Source organism: Plecotus auritus (genome assembly GCF_963455305.1).
Source record: "Plecotus auritus genome assembly, chromosome: 1".
Taxonomy (NCBI): Eukaryota; Metazoa; Chordata; class Mammalia; order Chiroptera; family Vespertilionidae; genus Plecotus; species Plecotus auritus.
The window spans coordinates 41,296,711-41,319,486 of NC_137770.1; the positions used below are offsets into that span (position 1 = coordinate 41,296,711).

At 43.7% G+C, this 22,776-nt stretch overlaps 1 pseudogene across 1 annotated transcript; it reads left to right on the plus strand.

The window, feature by feature from the left end:
- The first annotated feature begins 17,663 nt into the window (after positions 1-17,663).
- Positions 17,664-22,572, plus strand: LOC308258156 (SKA complex subunit 1-like; annotated as a pseudogene). Its single transcript has 2 exons — positions 17,664-18,174; positions 22,524-22,572. The product of its transcript is annotated as an SKA complex subunit 1-like (transcript).
- The last annotated feature ends 204 nt before the right edge of the window (positions 22,573-22,776 follow it).

Below are 22,776 nucleotides of genomic sequence, written 5' to 3' on the forward strand. Positions count from 1 at the left end.
CCCCCAACCAAGCAGTGGGTCCTCTGAGTTCCGTGTGGCTCGAGCTTCCCCACACCAACTGGTCTATGGATAGAGCTGGGGTCGTAGTGGCAGTGAGATGCTTCACGTGTCATTGCCCCTTTTCTACAAACCTGCAAAGAGCCCCAAGCACTTCAGGGAGTCCCCTGGGACGCGTGCTGTGTACTCAGGAGGCTGCTGCTGCCCCTCACTGCAGGAGCAGCACCCTGACCGCCCCGAGGCCTTGGCTGTTTGGTTGTTTATGGCAAAGTGAGAATACCTCCTTCCATTTCAGAAACACTTGCTAAAGCCACACTTTCTGATAACCCAATATTTACAGTTTTAGCAGAACAGCTCCTCAGAATCCAGCAACATGCAAAGACATACCCTGTCCTGACAGTCTCTGTGCTCCTCTGATGGCCACGGCTCTGTTACTGGGTCACTTCAGCAAGCCTGGCTCCCTTTCCCTTTGGGTAAGTTCTCCCCAAGGGGCCTCCTTAGATCCATGCACAGAGCTCTGCCATGCCATCCTGCAGGTAGCCCGTCTGCCCACACAGATCAGGCTGCAGGGCTCCCTCGTATCTTCACACAGGACAGCCATCCCACATGCTCGGAGAGGGTGTCCCCTAGAGGTGTAATAAGCTCTAGGCACGGAGCCCACACACAACGTGGGATCATCTCTCTCCTACCTCTTTGTTTCATTGGACCAGCCACACCTATCAACAGCAGAGAGGTGCTGATGGAAGCAATGCATTTCTGATTCTAGAGAGATGATACATAGTTTTTATTCAGAAATTTGAAAGCTTCCTAACTCTCATAAGCAGATTAAACAGGGTTTGCTTGGTGGAATTCTGTGAGATATTTCGGGTCCCTCTATGACCCCTCAGGCTCACAGGAAATGTTTGCTGAACAAAAGCATGTTCTGTCATATTCCTCCTGTGGAAGGAGGAAGGGATAAGGGAGAGAAGCAGAAAGGGTCTGTTTATTTTATTCCATCTCAAGTCCTAAATCAAACCCCCTATTCTCATATCCACTAAACAAAAGACCAGCATGTTCCCAGGAGCAGATCTTCACACCTGCTCAACCCTGGGAGGCAGCATGCACGGACCGCTCTAGGAGAGACACCACTTGAAGAGAGACACCAACTGAAAATGTGTTCTGTGGCTCTCACACTTTGAGTTGATGGCTAACAGAGAAAACCAATGTTTTATATTTACCAAGAAGTCTAGGTTTCAAAAGTACCCCTTACCATGTACTTGACCCACACCAGCTAGTAGATAGCAGGAATTTTTTCTTCCTGTTTTAGAGGCAAGATATATGGAAGGGTTTACTTACACACATGTACTCACTTACTCTTTAACTCACCCACACAACCATCCACCCATCCAGGCAGCCAGCCAGCCAGCCATCCTGTATTCCTTCCATCTCGCACCTGAATTACTTCCATTTTTTGCCTCTGTATTACAAAGAGGTGCCAATCCCATGAGCAGACGTAGGTAGATGCTTATCATCTTTTTCCTTAGCCCACCCCTCACCATCTGTATCCATCAGGATTCCACTAGAGCAGCAGAACCAGCAGGAGATAACATCTGAAGAGGTTTGTTGGTGGGAACTGCATATGAGATTGTGGGGACTGGCTAGGCAGGGATCAGGAAGGAAAGGCTGGAATTCTCCGGTGCTGGTGGCAGCTGCCGACCACAGCTAGAATTTCCTCTTCAGGGAAGCATCAGCTTGGCTCTCATGGCCTTTCAACCCATTGAAGCAAGCCTATCTGAATACCTAGGAGAATGTCACTCCTTTAAAGTTAACCGATTACAGACTTTAATCACAGCTACAAAGTATCTTCACAACACCACCTAGATCAGTGTTTGATTGAGTCACTGAGGACTGTACTGGAGCCAAGTTCACACATAAAACTGACCATCAATGTCCATAAAACAACACTTCAAACCCACCAGTCTTAATTTCCTCAAACCATTCACTGTACTCTTGACTCCGCTTCAGCCATTCAGAATTACAAGTACACATTGGAACACATCGTTAATGGCAATTGTTCAAATTTAAGATCTGTAAATGTGAAATGCCTCTAGCTGTATTTAACAGTTGCTCCTCGCTCACTCCAACTAAGAATGTTCTTTGTGTCCATCCTGTCCCAACCCTGGACCCTGTCACATGCCCCTAGTTCACCAACATGCTTTCAGCCTGGGTCACACTCCACCTGGTTAACCATGCTCTGTTAGCTCAGGTGCCCCATCTCTGACACTTCCTCCTGACTTAGCTGACTTCGCTGGCTTTTGGGAAACCCTGCACTGTTCTCATGTTCTCTCATCTATCTATCTATCTCTCTCTCTCTCTCTCGCCCCCCCCTTCCTCTTTCTCTCTCTCCCCCTCTCTCCCTCCCTGCCTCCTTCCTTCCCTCCCTCCCTCTCAATAGTCATTGAATGAGGTTAATGAGAAATGCCTCAATAAACGCATGTTCCCTACCCTAAGCCAGCCTCTCACTGCTGCTTGGATTTTTTTTTGCCTCCAACGGATTCCCTCTGTCATTCCTGAAAAAAATATTAAATCTTTCCCACTCTCCTAAAGCTTCCAAGCTTCCCTTCTCTGCAGGTGACCAAGTCCTCATGGACTGAAGCTGCATAACATGAACTTTTCACCCCTCTCCTTCCACTTCTGAATGTCTGTTTTTTCTCCCCTCTGTGCTCCTTCCCTCCTGTTAGAGGTGGTTCTTTCATTCTCCTTTCTGAGGTGAATTCCTCTAGTTGTATCAGCTATCCTAAGCCTCCTAACTCTTCTTCAATCTTGTCTCTTACTTTACCAGCCCTCTCTCTTACCATCCTTCAAATTCTCTCTTCATTGTTTTTCTCCCCAACATTAAAAACATGTGCAGTGTTCTTTTGTTCTAAACATGAAGCTTAACAGAACAAAATTCCTCTCTGTATTCCCACTTCTTCCTGAAACTATATTGTTTCAGCAGCTGTCCTCAAAGAACCCACTCTGTCCACCTTCATTCACCCTTGGCTCCTGCCCCCTCACCAAAGAAATCATTGTCGTGGAGATCAGCGCCCTACCAGTCACCACATTCAAGGCTTTTTTTTTTTTTTTTTTTTTTTTTGCAGCATTTGACAGTTAAACAACCTCCCCCAGATTCTAAAGCCGGGGATTCTTGATTCTCCCCTGCCTTTCCTGGCCACTCCTTGTCTATCTCTTCTTAACAGTGATTCTCCTTTTTTGCACATTTACAGATTATATGCACCTACATCTTTCCACCTGGGTGCTCATACCCTGAAGCTTCACCATAATGCAGTAGAAGGATGTGAAGACACAGGATAACGGGGTGCACAGAACTGGAGAAAAGATATTACAAAATAATAATGAGGACAATTGACGGAGAATGCAAAACTGGCTCTGATACTTAATGTGAGACCATAAGCCTTCCAAGAAATAGCCACACCCTCCAGACCCCAGCTGTATGTCATCCACTGTCCTCTGCCACCCTTGTGCTTTTGTGGAAAAACTTCAGAATCATTGAGCACATGATCTCATTTGACCATTGTGGCAAACCCATTATCAGGATGATATCATTGCAGACTCGGTTTTGCAGATAAGAAGCTGAGGGTAGGGTAAGTTCCTTGATTCACTTGTGGTTTCAGTTATCTCGTGCTGCATAATAAGCCACCCCAAACTTAGTGGTTTGAAACAGCAACCAATTTATTATTTTAAATGATTGTGTGGGTGGACTGGGGCTCAGCTGGACAGTCTTTTTTGTGGCCTCATTTGGGATTTCTGCATCAGATGGTGACTGGGGCTGGACTATCTTAGATGGCTTGCTCGCATGTCTGCACCTGGCTGGGGGCAGCTAAAAGGCTGGGCTCATCTGGGATGCTGAGATGGCTGGGCTTCTCTCTCCTCACATAGTCTCAGGGCCCCTCCCTCTCTATATGGGTTCTGCAGCAGGATAATTTGATTTCTTACATGGTGGCTCAGAGATCCCCAAAGAGCAACAGCCTTGTTAGGCCTAAGTCTAGAACTGGCACCTCTGCCATATTCCATTGGTTAGACCAAGTCACACACCCAGACCATGTTCCAGGGGAAGGGAAGCAGAGCTCATTGGGATCACCAGTGTAAACAGCTACTGCACTTGTCTGAGTGAGGAAGCTAGGATGGGACCCAGTTCTTTAAGTTTGGTGAATCATATTCTTGTCCCATTGTCCCTCTTTGTTGTTATCCTTACCCCTCACTGAAGTCCTGTCACCTGCCCCTTCTCACAACCCTTCTTTGGTAACTTCATCGCATCTCAGGGACTCAGCAACTCACTTCTGCGGGAATGGGTGTCATGCCTTCTCTCTCTGATTTCTCCCATTCCCAGTGGTCTGCTAGATGGAGAAGTTTGACCAGCCCTTCAGACTAAATATGCCCAAGATGGGATCCATGCCCTTCCCTTTTCTACTTGCTGACCCTCTGTGTTCTCTATTTTTGATCCTGGAATTGGCTCTTCCCAATCCACCAGGATTGAAGTCTCTGAATATCCTGGACACTGCCCTCTCCCATAGCCCACCCATCATCAAGGTACCATCATCTCCTCCTCACCTCTCAATCCATGGCTTTCTCATTATTCCCACTCCCCAAAGCCTTTTAAACTTTTCCTTAGACTGTTTTAAAACTACAATTTTAAGCACCTAAATAGCTTAAAACTAGAGGGGAATTGAGTCATAACCCGGAAACCCCACTACCCTCACACAATTACAGTAGTCCTCCATTATCCATGGTTTCCTTTTACCCATAGTCAACTGTGGTCTAAAAATATTAAATTGAAATATCCAGAAAAAACAACAATTTATATGTTCTAAATTTTGTGCCATTCTGAGCATGATGAAATCTGATGCTGTCCCACTCCATGCCACCTGGGATGTGACTCATTCCTTGGTCCAGTGTATTCACACACTGTACATGCTACCCGCCCGTTAACACTTAGTAGCCATCTCAATCATCGCAGTGCTTGTGTCCAAGTCACCTTTGCTTTACTTAGTGAAGGCCCCAAAACGTCAGAGTGGGGATGCTGGCAATTTGGATATGTCAGGGAGAAGCCGTAAATGCTTCCTTTAAGTAAAAAAATGAAAGTTCTTGACTTAATAAATTTTTAAAAATCATATGCTGAGGTTTCTATTATCTATTATAAGAATAAATTTTCCATCTGTAAAATCATAAAGAAGGAAAAAGAAATTCATGCTAGTTTGCTGAGAGAGAGATCACATTCACGTAACTTTTATTATAATATTTGTTATAATTGTTGTATTTTATTATTAGTTGTTAGTAATCTATTACTGTGCTTAAGTTAAACTTTGTTATGGGATGTATGCATAGGAAAAAACATAATATCTATAGGGTTTGGTACTATCCATGGTTCAGGCATCCATTGGGGGTCTTGGAACGTATCCCCTGAGAATAAAGAGGGACTACAGTACAATAATTTAGTTTATCTTTCAAAGGCATTTTTAGAGAACTATTATACATTATACATATTGTTGGCGGCTTTCTTCATTCATATCTCTCAATTTTGCTACATAGTCTTCATAGCCATTTGATTTTAATGACTACAACTTTCCATTACATGAATGTATCTTAATTTACTTAGTTATAAATTACTTGGTGAAGGATAAGCATTTTCATTTATGTAGCTTTCTAATATTTGAGATTATTGCCTAAATATCCAAAATTAGTATTATTAGATTTAATGATATGAATACTCATATAGCTCTTGATACATATTGTCAATTACTTTTCAAATAAGCTTAACTGTTTTATATTAAATAAGAATATGTAGTTTTCCTACCCCTCAATTCAAACAAATATTACCATCAAAGTTTTGCTCATTTAATTAGAAAAAAGTAATATCATTTCTGTTTGCATTTCCTTGAATAATACCGAGATCAGCCTTTTTGTTAAATTTGTTTATCATTTTTTCTTTTAGGAGTTGTAAGTCTGTGTCTTCTGTCTATTTTTCTTTGATATCTGCTATATTTTTTCTTGCTATATTTCTTATCAATTTTAGGGTACTTCCAATAATAATATAACATTTTGTTATATTTGCTATAAACATTTCTTGCCTTTTTTTTGGTAATCCATCTACAGTCTATTTATTTTTCAATCATTTATATACCTTTTAATAAGAACTTTAAAAAAACTACATCTTTTAATGTGACAATCTCCTCCTAAAAATAATAAATAAATAAATAACAATAACCAAATAAAAAGGTTAGTAGTTCCTTACTGTGTAATACAGCATTTTCCCATTTCTTTGTCACTCAGAACATCCATGAGAAGAGACAGTCACATGCCTGACACACCATCATTGCACATTCAGGGTTATGTACAACTTTTGCACATTTGCTATAACTTCACCTTTTCTTTCAAGATTGTCTAATTTTTAATTTGTTACCAATATATTTTCTTTTACCTGATTGAGCATAGTTATAATAACTGCTTTAAAGTTCTTTCCGGACAGTTCCAACATCTACATTTTCTTGGCATTGGCATCAGTTGATTATTCTTTCCTTTGGGAATGGGTCATATTTACCGAGTTCTTCAAATGTCAGGTAATTTTGAATAGGGTCTTTGACATGTTAATTCTATGTTGTAGAGACTCAGTTCTGTTCTATTCTTCCAGGGTGTTCTTTTGTTTGTTTGTGTGTGTGTGTGTGTGTGTGTGTGTGTGTGTGTGTGTGTGTGTGTTTCCTTAGAAGACAAGCACTTTGGTTAGACTCAAAATGGAAAATGCAAACTTGCCTGTCTTGATGGTATCTCTGCATGTGTGGTTCCACAGTCTGCCAGAATCTTGAGCCAGGTTTATACACAGACTTTGACACACCCTTCTCTGGTTGGTTCTCTTATTCTGGAGTTTCCCCCATTACTTATCAGTGGTCCTAGTTGTCCAGGTCTCCTTCCTGAGTCCTCTTGCCAAAGAGGCACGGATTTTCTATCGAAATTTTAACTCCTCTTACTCACACCATGATTGTCCTTAGAGCAAAACTGGTGCTGGCCATTGGCAGTCACTTCTTTCAAGTTTTGACCCCCTTCCTGATTTTCCATACTCTCCAGAGCCCTCAAATAGACTTTTTCATATTGTTCAGATTTTAGAGTTGTTATTTGTGAGAGAGGTAGGCTGCTTGCTCTCCCATATTAGAAAAAGAACTCTTTTAGAAGATGTACTTGTTAAGTGCAATTGAAGGTTCATAAAAATAGACACAGTGTTTGTTTAAAGTGAGCACAGAGACATTTTAATTTGGAGAATCTCTATTTCACTCTAAATTTTTTGTTGAATTATGGTTGCAGAAGTAGAAGTTACAAGTGTACTAGCATTTCTCTGTATCAATTGTCTATGCACACATTTTAAATGAACATATCCAGAACAATTCCTTGTTCTTTTTCTCTGATTATATCCATTGAAATGTAACATGTATCTGTTTAATAAACATAAATATACATACATATGTTAACATTTAATATACAGTGATATATTAAATATATTTTAAAATATTTTTTTCTGTGAAAATATTGACATAAATCAGCCCCTTGTAGCTTACCACCTACACAAGGGCTTCATTCCTTGTGGCTCACTGCCATCAGATCAATTTCATAAATATTCTCACATAGATTTTTAGTAATTTTTATTTCTTTTCTCCAGATCAAGTAAACTCTGACTAAATTGGCTTTGCTGACTCCCATAAATATTTTGCACCTACCTCATAACTACCTCATAATATTGTTGATATAGTATCTAGGTGTTGTTGTTTTAGGTTTTTTGTTTTGGTGTTTTATAACTCCTTCACTAAAAGGTGTTTTGTAAGTTCCATGAGAAACAGTGGGTTCCTGTGGGAAGGCGGGAGCCAGTGCTCATTAACAGACTTCTCCATACATTTCCAAAAGTAGGTGGAACTCTCCCATGCTGGTTTGATCAAGGTCAAAGAATCTTAATGCCTGATAGGGGTGGGAGAATCCAGTTTGTTCTTGATCAAATATCGTAAGAACATTGGTAATATGTTCTTCTGATATGAACATAAAAACTGTGATAAGAACTTTGATAAGAGCCTGAGACCTTTAGCAAAATCACTAGTTTTCTCCATCTCGCACATTGGCCTTGCAGCAGGTCCCAGGACAGTCATATTGTCTAACTTCAGACCTCAAGTCCATTTTTATGGGCCATTCTCACTGGCTAGTTTTCCATATAGAGACGAAGTATGTACACCTTCTACAGGCAAACAATATTCACCCACTGAGACTGCTTTAGTCAACCCTCTGCAACCATAAGAACCATAGACACTGAATATAATACTTCTGAAATAATGAGGTCCAGAGGAAGCTGTCGAGGATGTGCTTGAAGGGGGTGGATTTTCAGATGCATGCTGAAATGTGAAATTGGGGTTGTGGAAAAGTGGAAGACTGGGGCTGTGGGGAGGACCAAGCAAAAGATCAGAGGTGAGATACAGTGCAGAGTGGATACAGGTCAGCAAGTTGAAGAAGTGGGGTGCGGGGCAGGAGGGAGGACCCCACATACACACCTAAGAGCAGGCCAACTGGCCCCCACACGCAGCGAGTTTCTGAGAGCAACACAGAAAGGCTGGGAGAGGTAGTTGACAGCCAGCTCTGTACAGCCCTGAAGACTATTTTCAGAGTCCACTGGCCCACGGAGTGGAAGGTCCTAATGTCATGTTAGATCAGACTTAAGATCGGGCTGGAGCTGAATCAGGGACGAAGGCAGGCTTCTTTTCCATGTTCCACTAATTATTTTCTAAAATTTTAAATCATTGGAACATTTTCAAAAATATAAAGTCTCCATTATAAACCCATACATAACAGATAAAGAAATGCTGCAGTCGTTGCAGAGGAGATAGGGGAGGGGCATTGGGCTCCCCTGTATTTATTGGAGATGGGAGAGGTCTCGTTAGCCTCCTTTTAATCACTGGGAATGGGAGAAGGGAATCCCTTGCTTCCCTTTTTTTTTTTTTTTTTAATATATTTTATTGATATTTTACAGAGAGGAAGGGAGAGGGATAGAGAGCTAGAAACATCGATGAGAGAGAAACATCGATCAGCTGCCTCCTGCACACCTCCCACTGAGGATGTGCCCGCAACCAAGGTACATGCCCTTGACCGGAATCGAACCCGGGACCTTCAGTCCTCAGGCCGACGCTCTATCCACTGAGCCAAACCGGTTTCGGCGCTTGCTTCCCTTTTAACCACAGGGGCTTAAAGGGGACAGGGCACTCAACCTCTACTTCAGTCCTTACCCCACCCTGAGGGCCATTCAGAGAGATCTGAGTTCGAAAATTCTTGCCTCTGATCATTTGCCCTCAGTCTTATCCAAGAAAAAAAGCAAATGTGAATGCTAAGTCTTAAAGAAAGGATCTTGGCAATGTTTTTTTTATTATTTATTTTTCAGATTATTACAGGTGTTCCTCTTTTTTCCCCCCCATAGCTTCCCTCCACCTGATTCCTCACTTCACCCCATGCCCTTACCCCCCGCCACTGTCTTCATCCATAGGTGTAAGATTTTTGTCCAATCTCTTCCCACACCCCTCACACCCCCTTCCCCCTGAGAATTGTCAGTCCACTCCCTTTCTATGTCCCTGATTCTATTATATTCCCCAGTCCATTCTGTTCTTCAGATTTTTTATTCACTTGATTTTTAGATTCACTTGTTGGTAGGTATGTATTTGAGGTCATTTTGTTGTTCATAATTTTTATCTTTACCTTTTTCTTCTTCTTCCTCTTCTTAAAGATTACCCTTCAGCATTTCATGTAACCCTGGTTTGGTGGTGATGAACTCCTTTAGCTTTTTCTTGTCTGTGAAGCTCTTTATCTGACCTTCAACTCTGAATGATAGCTTTGCTGGGTAGAGTAATCTTGGTTGTAGGTTCTTGCTGTTCATCACTTTGAATATTTCTTGCCACTCCCTTCTGGCCTGCATAGTTTCTGCCAAGAAATCAGCTGACAGTCCTATGGGTGCTCCCTTGCAGGTAACTAATCGTTTTTCTCTTGCTGCTTTCAAGATTCTCTCTTTGTCTTTTGCCCTTGGCATTTTAATTATGATGTGTCTTGGTGTGGTCCTCTTTGGATACCTCTTGTATGGGGTTCTGTGTGCTTCCTGAACTTGTAAGTCTATTTCTTTCACCAGGTAGGGAAAGTTTTCTGTCATTATTTCTTCTAATAGGTTTTCAATATTTTGCTCTCTCTCTTCTTCTGGCACCCCAAATATTCGGATGTTGGTATGCTTAAAGTTGTCCCAGAGGCTCCTTACACTATCTTCAAATTTTTGAATTCTTTTTTCTTTTTGTTTTTCTGGTTAGGTGTTTCTTGTTTCCTCATATTTCAGATCTTTGATTTGATTCTTGGGGTACGTTGATCTACAGTTGAGTTTCTGTATATTCTTTATTTCAGACAGTGTATGCTTAATTTCTGACTGGTCCTTTTCCATTTTTTTTTTTTTTTTGGCATTCTCATTGAGATCCTTCAAGGTCTCACTAAGTTCCTCAGAGGTTTTTAGAAGATTCTTGAGTAACCTTATAAATGTGGTTCTGAACTCTATGTCATCCAGTACTTTGCTTTCCTCCATTTCTTTCATTCGTGACATGTTTCTTTGTCTCCGCATTTTGGCTGCTTCCCTGTGTTGATGGAGTGGTTTTGTGTGGTAGGTGACCTATAGGGGCCAGTAGCTCAGCCTCCCCAGTCACCTGAGGTGGATGCTCTTGGTACACCCCTTTGTGGGCTGAGTGCAAAGTCTTGGTGTAGTTAAGCCTTGATTGCTGTTGGTACACTGGGAGGAATTGAACTCCAGGCCAATTGGCTGTGAGGACCCGCTGTGTCTATAATGGAAGAACTGCTGCACTGGAGACACGCTTATGGTGCAGGACTTGTTTCAGTGGGGCTTTGGTGCTCACTGAGTCTGCCTCTTGAATGTGTCACTTATGGATGTGAGGAGTTGAAATCTGGTGTCTTACACTGACCACTAGGTACACTGGCTTCTGGATCTCCAATGGGGTGCAGGTCAGCTACTGTCTGAGGCCACCCAGCAGGCGCTACAGCGAGAACTACAGTTTTCTCCTCTTTGCTGGGGTTTGGAGGTTTTGGAGCTGTCTGACCCGGGCTGCAAGTTTGCTAGGTTAAGCTGCGATAGGGCAGGTCATTCATATGCTAAAGCCGCTGCTTGGAGCTTGGGTGGGTTTGTAGGTTGTGCGGGGTGGGGTCTCAGGGCATCACTAGGCTAGGGCATGGCAAACAGTGATGGCTGCCAGTTAGCTGGCTCTGCGTCTCTGACCGTGTCCCCGCATCCCGCACCCCAGCGCAGTAAACAATTATTCCTGCGTGCAGCTCTGCAAGCAAGCCACCCTCACTTTCCAACCCGATGGCAGACAGTCCAGCTTCTCCCCGTAGGAGTTTGGGTCCCCCGCATCTCCCCAGAAACTGGATTTCAGAGTAATCGGGGGCTTGTCTCCCTTCAGGTTGAAAAAAGCAATGCCTGCCCCCAGCCCGGATCGCGTGCCTCCGTACCTCAGCTTTTCAGCACTTCTGCACATCTCAATGCTCTTTTCTCTTTCCTTCTAGTTGTAGAACTTCCACTCAGCCAGCTGGGTGATAGACGTTTTGTTTTTTAGTTGTAGTTTTGAAACTGTTGTGCGAGGCAGCAGTTTAGGTGTTTACCTATGCCGCCATCTTGGATCCTCTCGGATCTTGGCAATGTTGGTCACACCTGGAGACAAGCAAGAACATTAAAAATTTCCATGGTCTTTATCAGACTTGAAGGTAGGTAAGGAAGGAAAATATATTGCCCACATTTCCCCTGGCACAAAATTCGGGTATAGAATTAGGCAATGGCAGCTGTCGTGTCAGCCAGGATAGCCTCAGGCTTTGGTTGCCCACAGGGGTGACCTCTGAAGCAGAATGCTCTGGGGTCTGAAACTGTGCTGCCATGAGCTGGTGTTGCGGGAAGCTCCTGTGACAACGGTAAAAAAGCATGTACTAGGTCCTCATGTCTAATGGGCACAAGATGCTGAGCTACGTGTCCATTGCATTGTAAAGTGAACATGGCAATAAAAATACAGGTGAAGATGCTAGCAAAGGCCACTTGTTATTTATTGGTGGGAATACAAATCGGCCCAACTTTCTTTTAGAAACTTGGCAATGTAATAATCATTTAAGTATGCATACTCATCAATGCAGCAATTCCACTTCTAGGAATGTATCCTATAGAAATACTCAGCAGATGTATACATATTTAGGTACAGATGGATTATTTTTTGCAGCATCATTTTCAACAAAAAAATGGAAATATTAAAATAACCATTACTGGAGAGCTTATCAAATATATTATGACCTGAACTCAGTATGAAACACAACACAGCTTTTAAAAGGAGATATTTCTCTATATTTAGACATGCAAGGGTATGTAGTAAGCAAAAGAGAAATTCAAGAAGTCTGCTTAGTATAATTCCATTTGTGTGTAAAAAGCTCAAAACTGTGCAGCTACATAATCCATATTGACAGCTGGAGCCATAGTTATTGGCATTGCCATAAAAAAAAATAAACGTCCAATTTTAACAGTGTTTCCCCCTCAGGAGCAGGTGTGCAGGGGAACTTTAACTCTGAGTGTTCTTTGAAATATTTTCAACAAGAAAACAGAAAAAGAAAAAAAAAAACAAAAACAAGAGAATGACAGAGTCCAGATTTATGAGCAGATCGGGCCGACTCCACTGTCCAAATATTCTGCTTTATGCCGAAAACCCAAGTACACCACTGTGTCTAAACCACCTGTCCAGCTACCACTCCTCCTACCGACACTGTAGGAGTCCCAGCTGCAACCACCCCTGTGGCAGGAGAAGCTGTGGCCAAAATCTCGAGTCACTATTCCATCCCCTGGGTAAGATGACCTGCCATTTAGAACCCCTGACCTGGCTTGTTATTCTGGACACTGCACAGAGAAGAGACTTGTTATTCTGGACACTGGACACTTATGACCAAGAATTTCCCCATATTTATTAACCAGAAATAAAGCTTCCTATTAGAAAGCTCCCATTAAGCAAACCTCAGAGCAGGCACATGCTAGAACAAACCTCTTAAATGCCAAGGCCTGCTTAAATATCCCATCCCTTCCTGTTGCTTAAATTCCCTGTCTTGTTGCTGTACTGTGGTTGAAAAGGGACTGGGTACTCTTCTAGGATGATACTGGGTGTGCTTCCAGCTACAATCTTCTAGGCTTGCTGGTCTCCTGACCGCCTGGGGTGTGGTTTCTGAAACACTCTCCTCCGAAAGCTTCCCTGGCTACTGGATGGAGGGAGCCACACAGGAAGGGCCTCGGGCTTCTCTGACCTGATTTTTCACCTCTCCCTCAAGTCAGAGCTTTTGCCTGGGCAGCCAGATCCTCTTTTCTTAGTGCTTGGAGCAAGTGCACTCACAGGACCCTGCCGCTCTAGGCCTGGACATCCTCTCATCCATGTTGCTGGTCAATAGGGGAGACTTCTCTACTTGACCTTACAGTTCTGTTTGAACTCTTTTTTCTGTTTAGGAAATATCTGCTCTTAACCCTTCTCTTTTAACTTTTCAGACATCCATTATTTTATTTTATTTTTTGGCTATCATCAGACTAATAGAAAAATATGTGTTTCTCTGCTTCTTACCTCGCCCACCTTTGTGGGACCTCCATCTCTTCCCACTTCTCCCCTAATGGTCTCCATCATTCTTTGGGGAGAGCCAGGTCTCCCTCACAACCCTCACAACCCACAGTGTGGGTGCCACAGCCCAGTAAGCATTCCCTGCCCTCAGCCATGGCGCAGGAGGAACACTCTGCAGGGGCCTTGGCATATGGTCAGGCGGGAGTGGGGCCTTCAGAGCACTGACCGTCAGTGCCTGAAGCTCTGCTTAGTAAGGACCCACCCAGCCCAGCCCTCACCATCCCACCACTATAAAACCAACAACTTTTTATTTTATTATTATTTTTAATCATCACTCAGGATATTTTTCCATTGATTTTGAGAGAGAATGGAAGAGAGGGAGGAGGGGGGGAGAAAGAGAGAGAGAAACATTGATGTGAGAGAGACACATTGATAGGTTGCCTCCCACATGTGATCTGACCAGGGGTCAGGGATCAAGCCTTCAACCGAGGTACGTGCCCTTGACCAGGAATCGAACCCTCGAACCTTCGGTCCTCAGGTCGATGCTCCAACCACTGAACCAAACTGGCTAGGGCAACAACTGTTTATTTTCAATCTTTGCCTCCTAAGCCTTTCAGTAGGATTCTATGAGGAGCTCCCAGGGACAATGTATCTGAGATTTGAAGTACATATTCAATCTTAGGATGCCCGGCTCTTTTTCAAATTTGGGTTTTATGCTTACCTCTTCAAACAAGTGTTAGCAATAGCATTCTTAGCAACTGTCAATTTAAAAAACAGTGTTTCTTCTTTTCACAGGAAGAAAAGCAAATGGATGGCTCCAGGTTTAGTTTCCTGCAACTCACAAGATACACAATTCTCTGCAGATGGTTTTCTAATTCAGAATAGCTAGGAGAGTGAGGAAAATTTGGGAGTGTGTCTCTAAAACAGCTCTGATTGATATAATTATGCTTACCCCTGTCTCCCTTCACCAGATGCTGGGACACAGGTGTGCTTGGCACAGTGCATAAGGGCCCCAGCTTTGCAGGTAGTGGTAGACCAAGCAATGAGAGCAAAAGTGTCCTGAGAGATTTCTGGAGACAAGCCTTTACTTTGTTCTGGTCATTTGACATTTCTCTGATGTTCTAGTCATGTCCTACAGAAGTTTGCTCATCCCATCCCAAATTCCATCTAGTAAATGCTTAAGCTTCCTGAATGGCTCTGTTTGGAGGTTTCCATTGGCTTCCACAAAAGTGGTTTCCAAAACACTTGTTTTCTGATAAGGTCTTCATTTATTATGTTTATTATCATTTATCTCCTCTTGTGGAATGTGAATGTCCAGAAGACTTTGTTTTGTTCACTGACATATCCCATGTGCTTGTAAGAGGTCTGACAAGTAGTAGGCACTCAAAAATTATTTACCAAATTAAATTGAAGTTAAAACTGGAACAAAGTTCCCTTCCCTGATCTCAAACCCTCTGATTTTCAAAGCTTTTCTTGCCTATTTGGGCCAGCTTGTTGGTACTCTCCTTGGAGGCGGCCATCCTTCCTCCTGCCAACTGCCGTGACTCAGATCCATTGTTTGTATACAGCTCCTTCTAGGCATGAAGACAGTCTTTTGCCCAGGGGCCCACAGCCAAGTTTAAGCAACTCAGCTCCGATGTGAAACCCTAGGCTTGACAGCTGGCACCTGGCATCCAGACGTGGTAAGCTGTCCCCAGCTCCTTTCAACTAGTTCCAAGCATCCCTGGGTATGCCATGGAGCTACTCTGAACTTTTCTGAGCACGTGCTTCTTCACTTGACATGACTTGGCAGGGAATGAACAAGCCCTGGTGTTCTGCTGTCAACTGCTTTTTATTAGAGCAACATCCAGCATGCCCATGTGTTTGGCCCAGCTTGGCCGAGAGAAGCAGGCACAAAAGCTGGGCCAGTGGCCAGCAGGGCCAGAAATGGACCCCAGATTCAGACTCTCTGCCAGACAGAAGGAAAGAGGACTTCAGATTATCAGAGAACACAGAAAAACTAAAACCAGATGGGTGAGGGGACTTGCCCAATATCATATGGCAGGATGGTGGCAAACTGGGACACAGCTTGTATTCCTTCACTGCCCTGCCCTGTGGCTGTTAAATGTCTACTCGTACCCTTACCCTAGGAGCAAGGCCACCACACCTCCCGGCATGAGCATGGTTCAGGCACAAAGGGTCTTTGAGGGCCCTTCTTGCCTACTATTCTTCTTCACACAACTCAACGAGTTCTTTACTGGAAAACAACTGACTTCAATGATGCAGTGCCCGTTTCTATTTTCCTGAGCACCTAACAGTTCCTTGCATTTAATAGGCACTCAGTGACAGCAATTGAATAAAGAAATCAATAAATGATTAAGTGAATTTGTTTTATTCCATTAGCTCTATAGATGTGAGACATGGTTTCTTTCCCTGCCTATTGTAGTTTAAGCACCAACCTAGCAAGATAATCACCCAGTGGGCCAGTCCTCACCTCGGAGAGTAAATCTTCACAGGGGATATTTGAGGTGATTTGGTGCCCTTGTGCAAGAGCAGGGAGCAGAAGGTGCAAGGCTGCTGAGCATTGGATTTCTGGAGTAGAAATTCCAAATCAAAACTCCCATTGGGGCCAAGAAGGAAACAGAACCAAAGGGGAAGATGTGAGGCAGATGAGGAGGTAGTTCTGCCCTGTGCCATTCAGCATCAGAGCTGGGCAGTGATAGGCCATTCCCCACTAGCAGTGCTAATGTGTTAGCAAGGATACAAATAAGTTGGTTGGAAGCAAGTCACATGTCCTGCCCACACTCAAGAGAAGGGGATTACACAAGGACGTGAACACCAGGAAGTGAGGATCATGAAGGTGACCTTAGAAGCTGTCCAGCACACCAATATTTCAGAGTCGGCAGAAGAGATGATACATTTTTGGCTTTCTTGGTTCAGACAGTTAGGTTGCCTGTGATGGGAAGTACTCAATAGCTGAACCAGACAGGTTAAAAGCATTTGAAGATCATGTTAAAGCAATTCTTTAAGAGGATATGACTCTAAGGATTGATGTTTTGTTACCAAGAAATATTTTAATCAAATTCTAAGGATTCAAACTAAAACATATTAGGGAGGACTGCCCTAGTCAGCAATATGGCAGACAAGTTGTCCAGTACAGAACATCTAAAAATACATGAAAAGATCTCTTACAGGCTGAACCTGGAAAACAGAAGAGTAATCCTCAGACATTCAAATCAATGAGAAAACATAAATCTAAGAGACAAGAGAGCACTGAAGCACTGTCTATGGAATCTGTTAATGCCCAATGACGTGGCACACAGGTTTTAGTGGAGGAAAGAAGAGCCTGGTGCCCCAGCACAGAGGGAGGTTGGATTAGAGCCTACCCCCTCCACCCACTAAAGCCAGGACATTGAGAAGACCAGACCCTTAGAGATAAACTGGGGTGGAGTTGGGAGACATTTTTTCATAGGGAGATTATTAAAATTATTACTTATTTTGGCCTCTGAGAATTCCTAAGAACTAAGCATCTCTCATCAAGATTTGGAGCAAGAGGGGGAGCAGGGTGGAGGGGGTCAGTGTTGTGGGGGGAGGGACATCAAAAAAGGTAAAATTTTAAAAAGATTTGGAACAAGAATCTGCACTAGCACTTCCAAAAAATCTCAGACTGAACATTTAGATCAGCATTATCTTGGGATATAGCATGGAATAAAACAAACAGGACACAGAGGAATATATATAGTAAGATTCCAGTCATATAAAATTAAACAACTAAATAATATAGTTTAAGGGATGCATACAAATAAGGTAAAAACTAAAGAGAAGCAAGAGAATAATGAATTCAAAATTCAGGAGAGTGGATACTTCTTCATGGAAGAGAGGAGAGATGCAATTAAGAAGGGGTATACAGAGGGTTCTATATGTACTAGCAATGTTTTATTGTGGGTTATTATCCAGGTTAATTTTATTATAAATCTTTAAATTGTGCTTTTTGCTCCCAGACCTGTACGAGAGGTTTAAAGGATGGCCTCCTCAGATCTGGAACAAATATGCTCTCATATTAATGAAATTACTGTCAATACATAAAAATCTTTGTCATTAAGAAACTGTGGGTCAAGAATCTACCTTAAAGACTATATTAAATAAAATAGGAAATGAAATCATTTAGTAAACAAACTTCTAAGTAAATTGGAATTGGAAATTCAGTATCAAGTACAATCTACCTGTTCACTCAAGGAATTCAGTGAATCTCTTGAAGAAGATTGTAAGATATGTAACATCTCAAAGAAAACATACCTCCCTAATTTGCCTCAAGTTCAGTGACCCAGAACTTTGTTTCTGTATCAGATCTTGACCCTGAAGAACCTGTCCTAGTTGAGGAATCTGCAGCCACAAAGAAGCCCTCTAAAGAACAAGAAATTAAAGAAATGCCAAATATAATTTTTGATGAGTTCAATGGCATTCCTGTGTACATGAAATCCTGCTTAACTTATTGTCAAGTTAATGATGTTATTCAAGAAATCAGCCGAAACCGGTTTGGCTCAGTGGATAGAGCATCGGCCTGTGGACTGAAGGGTCCCAGGTTCGATTCCGGTCAAGGGCATGTACCTTGGTTGTGGGCACATCCCCAGTAGGGAGTGTGCAGGAGGCAGCTGATCGATGTTTCTCTCTCATCGATGTTTCTAACTCTCTATCCCTCTCCCTTCCTCTCTGTAAAAAATCAATAAAATATATTTTTTTTAAAAAAAGAAATCAACAAGGCAGTAATCAGTAAATGTAAGATCAGAGAGAAGTAAATTAAAACCACAATGAGATAACACCTCACACTTCTCAGAATGGCTACCATCAATAAATCAATAAACAAGTGCTGGCGAGGAGGCTATGAAGAAAAGGGAATTGGTGGTGGGAATGCAAGACTGGTGCAGCCACTGTGGAAAACAGTATGTGTAGAGTTCCTCAAAAAAAAAAAAAAAAATGGAACTTCCTTTTGACCCAGCAATTTCACTTCTGGGTATATATCCTAAGAATCCCGAAACATCGGTCAGAAAGAATATAGGTACCCCTAAGTTCATAGCAGTGTTATTTACAATAGCCAAGATCTGGAAACAGCCCAGGTGCCCATCAGCAAATGAGTAGCGAAAACACCTGTGGTACATTTACACAATGGAATACTACTTGGCTGTAAAAAGGAAGGAGCTTTTACCCTTTGCAACAGCATTAATGGACCTGGAGGTTTTTATGCTAAACAAAATAAGCCAGGAGTGACAGACAGATCCCACATGACCTCACCTGCATATGGAATCTAATGAACAAAATAAACTGACAAACAAAATAGAACCAGAGGAATGGATGCGTGAAACAACCTGACAGAGGTCAGAGGAGAGGAAATGGGGGAAACTGAATGAAAGAAGGTGAAGAGATTAGCCAAAGAACATATTTGTATAGCCATGGACACAGACAATGTGGTGATGGCCAGAGAGAGGATGCTGGAGGGGTGGGGGTGGGTAAAAGGGGGGACGTCTATAATAATGCCAACAACAACAACAAAAAAGATCCTACATCAACCAAAATAGTCTGCTATGAGTCTGCCAGAAATTTCTATCACAGATTTACTGATGAAGAAACAAAGGATACCAAAGGTCCTTCTTTTAGAGTGGGAGCTGACACAAAGGAGTTCATAGCTTTGAAGGTTGACAAGAGGTTTCATGTGATACTGAATTTCTTAGGGTACTGCTGGAGGCTGCCAGAGGGAGGGGAGAACTCACCTCATAAGTTAGAACTGGAGGCCCTTGAGAGCTTTTGAACCAGCCAACAGTCAGGTATAGAAGCTATCCCTATAGTTTCTTTATAGGTAATTTTTATATGTAACTAGAGGCCCAGTGCATGAAATTCGTGCATGGGGGGGAGGGGTGTCCCTCAGCCCAGCCTGCACCCTCTCCAATCTGGTACCCCTCGAGGGAGGATCGGGCCTAAACGGGCAGTCAGACATCCCTCTCACAATCCAGGACTGCTGGCTCCCAACTGCTTGCCTGCCTGCCTTCCTGATTGCCCTTAACTGCTTCTGCCTGCCAGCCTGATCACCCCTTAACCACTCCCCTGCCAGCCTGATTGATGCCTAACTGCTCCCCTGCCAGCCTGATTGCCCCTAACTGCCCTCCCCTGAAGGCCTGGTCATCCCCAACTGCTCTCCCCTGCAGGCCTGGGTCCCCCCAACTGCCCTTCCCTGCAGGCCTGGGTCATCCCCAACTTCCCTCCCCTGCCGGCCTGATTGCCCCTAACTGCCCTCCCTGAAGGCCTGGTCACCCCTAACTGCCCTCCCCTGCAGGCCTGGTCACCCCTAACTGCCCTCCCCTGCAGGCTTGATCGCCCCCAACAACCCTCCCTTGCAGGCCTGGTCCCTCTCACCTGCCCTCTCCTGCTGGCCATCCTGTGACGGCCATCTTGTGTCCACATGAGGGCAGCCATCTTGTGTGTTGGAGTGATGGTCAATTTTCATATTACTCTTTCATTAGATAGGATTTCTTTAGTTTTTTTTATCATCTTTTCCTGTCTCGTAAAAAATTAAACTTCTTTAAAATAAAGCATATATTTTAAAATAATTATTTAAATTTTATATATACACAATATCCTATATAATAAAAGCATAGTATGCAAATTGTCCTCTCGACCAGGAGTTCTTCTGGGAATTCAACCAGGGGGCGGGGCTGTCTGGGGGAAGGGAGGGAGGGAGGCCCCGGCCAGCTGCCACCAGCCGCTAGGGATCCTACCAGTGCACAGATTTCATGCTCTGGGCCTCCAGTATATATATACATATTCTCTGTTGCATATGTAACATATTTTATATTAAACAGTGAATTTGGAAAAGATGATAGTAGGAAAACTACCAGATTTCACCTAGACATTTATATCTTTAAAAGCCTGCAACAATTATGACTTATGTGCTGTTTAATGTTTAAGTGATTTTGCAAGCACTTGTGATATAAAATAAGAATGGAGAGAATATTGTTAGGAAGCAATTCTTCGATGAGCCTTGACATTTGGAGCAAGCAAAGAAGTGAGAATTAGTGGCAGCTACTCTAATTACAGGGTAAATGAGTAATTTCTAGAGAGCAACACCTGCAACCAGTCATTCCACAGTTGCAGTGAGGATCACCTTCTTCCATTAGCCTTTGGCTAGGAAGAGTAACAAGTTGTAAAAGCTAATGATTTGTGTTCCATCTCACCCCCTGCTTCTGGACATGGTAATTACTGGTAGACCTGTTAGCACCCCTGAGCTGCTCCCATGTTAAGTTTTCCTCTCCCTTCTGAATCCAGTTCTTCTAAACAACTTAAGTTTTTTCAATTAGGAAATCTCATCTCATGAGGTTCTCTTTTAAAAAATCAAAATTAACTTCTCTAAAAGCCCTAAACTTCTATTATCCTGTTCTGAACCATACAGTGTGACTAGAAGGAGCCAGACCTCCCTTCACTCTAAGGAACCAGAAGTAACCACCTATAAAACTTCCCGTGTAAATTACCAGTTCCTTGCAGAGAAAAACGGTGGTCAAAATCTCCACTATCTTCTGAGGCACAGCTTCCTCTGGATGGCAATTCAAACCTCTCCAGTCAGCCACGCTTGGGCCTCTCTGCCACCTGGCTGCCTTCCCCCCACTCCACCTCCCCACCACCTCCTACCAGGCCCCCACTTTTCCCTCAGATGTGACCCACATTCCAGGGACAGCAGACAGCAGCCTCTCTTGACTGGCTTGGGTGACTTTGGTGCAGGCCTCTACACTCCAAAGCCATCACTTAGAGCATATCTGTGATGGCGTCAGGGATGGTTTATACCAGGAGGACTGATTATTACAGCCGAGCATGGAGTCACCCTATCATTAAGGTAAGACATCTGGAACCTTTGCAGGTTCTCTGAAATACCCAAAACTTCAAAAGGTTTTTGCAAAATTTTTTTATAAGCCAGGGAGTATGGGGGGAATTACTACAGACTGAGTAAGCCACAATGTGTTTACAATATAAGTTATTACATAAATAAATGGTAGGCACAATGGAGAGTAATATATACTCCCAACGGTTCCCATCTATATCTATAAAAGCCTAGGTGACCAAATGACCGAACAACCCGTTGACCAGTTACTATGATGTGCACTGACCACCAGGGGGCAGATGCTCAACACAGGAGGGTCAGTGTGCTCAGCTGACTGACCCTTCTCAGTGGCCCACCAGCCCAGCGGCAGCCACTCACTCCCTCAGTAGTCCTGCAGGTCCAATCTCTGGAGAATGGGCCAGGCACCAATGGACCAGCATCACCAGCATGATCCCAACAGCACCGCCAACCTCCTGGAACTCAGCCTCAGGCACCACGGCCGCTTCCCCTCCCTAAATGCTCCACAAGGAAGAAATGATATAAAAGTGGCCACCAGGTGGCTCCTGACAACTAGCGTGAATGTCAGCGGAACAGATCTGGATCCCCCGCTGGCAAGGGCGTCCCATTGCCCGCCTGGAAGGCTTATCGGGTCCCGGCTCCACCCCCTCACCACTATCGGACTGGTGCCCAATCAGGACTGACTAGGTGTGAGCCTGCGGCAGGCGCAGAGGGGCCGGGGTGAGCTGGAGCGGCAGGTAGGGGCCGCAGGCAGCGTTGGACTGCCAGTTTCAGCCCAATCCCCACAGGCCACCCTGAGGGACCTCACCCATGCACGAATTCATGCACCGGACCTCTAGTTTATTCATGAAAGTCAATGTTGGACTGTCCAGTCTCCTGAGAAGACCTCAGGTCCAGTCCAGGCAGGGTTAATTGGGAACCAGGGTAAGAGATTTTCATTCTCCAGGAAAGCAGTTGCTGGCACTCAAGTGCCCTTTGCCCTCTGGTCTGTTTTACATTTCCAGGTCAGAAGCCAGAATTCCCAATGGCTACCGTGGGTCCCCCTGGACTTAGCACAGCCCCTGGCTGTAAGCCTGCTAAGCAGCAGTGGTCTTACTCTCACTTTCACCTTCTTGGGGCCATCTGTCCTGTGATCCTGCAGACCTCATCACAGCCTTCCTCCCCACCTCGGCCTTTTTCTTCAAATGGACAAGTACTTTGGAATCCAATGCAAGGTTTTCCTCACATCACAGTGAGGAAGGGCATAGGGAAACCAGG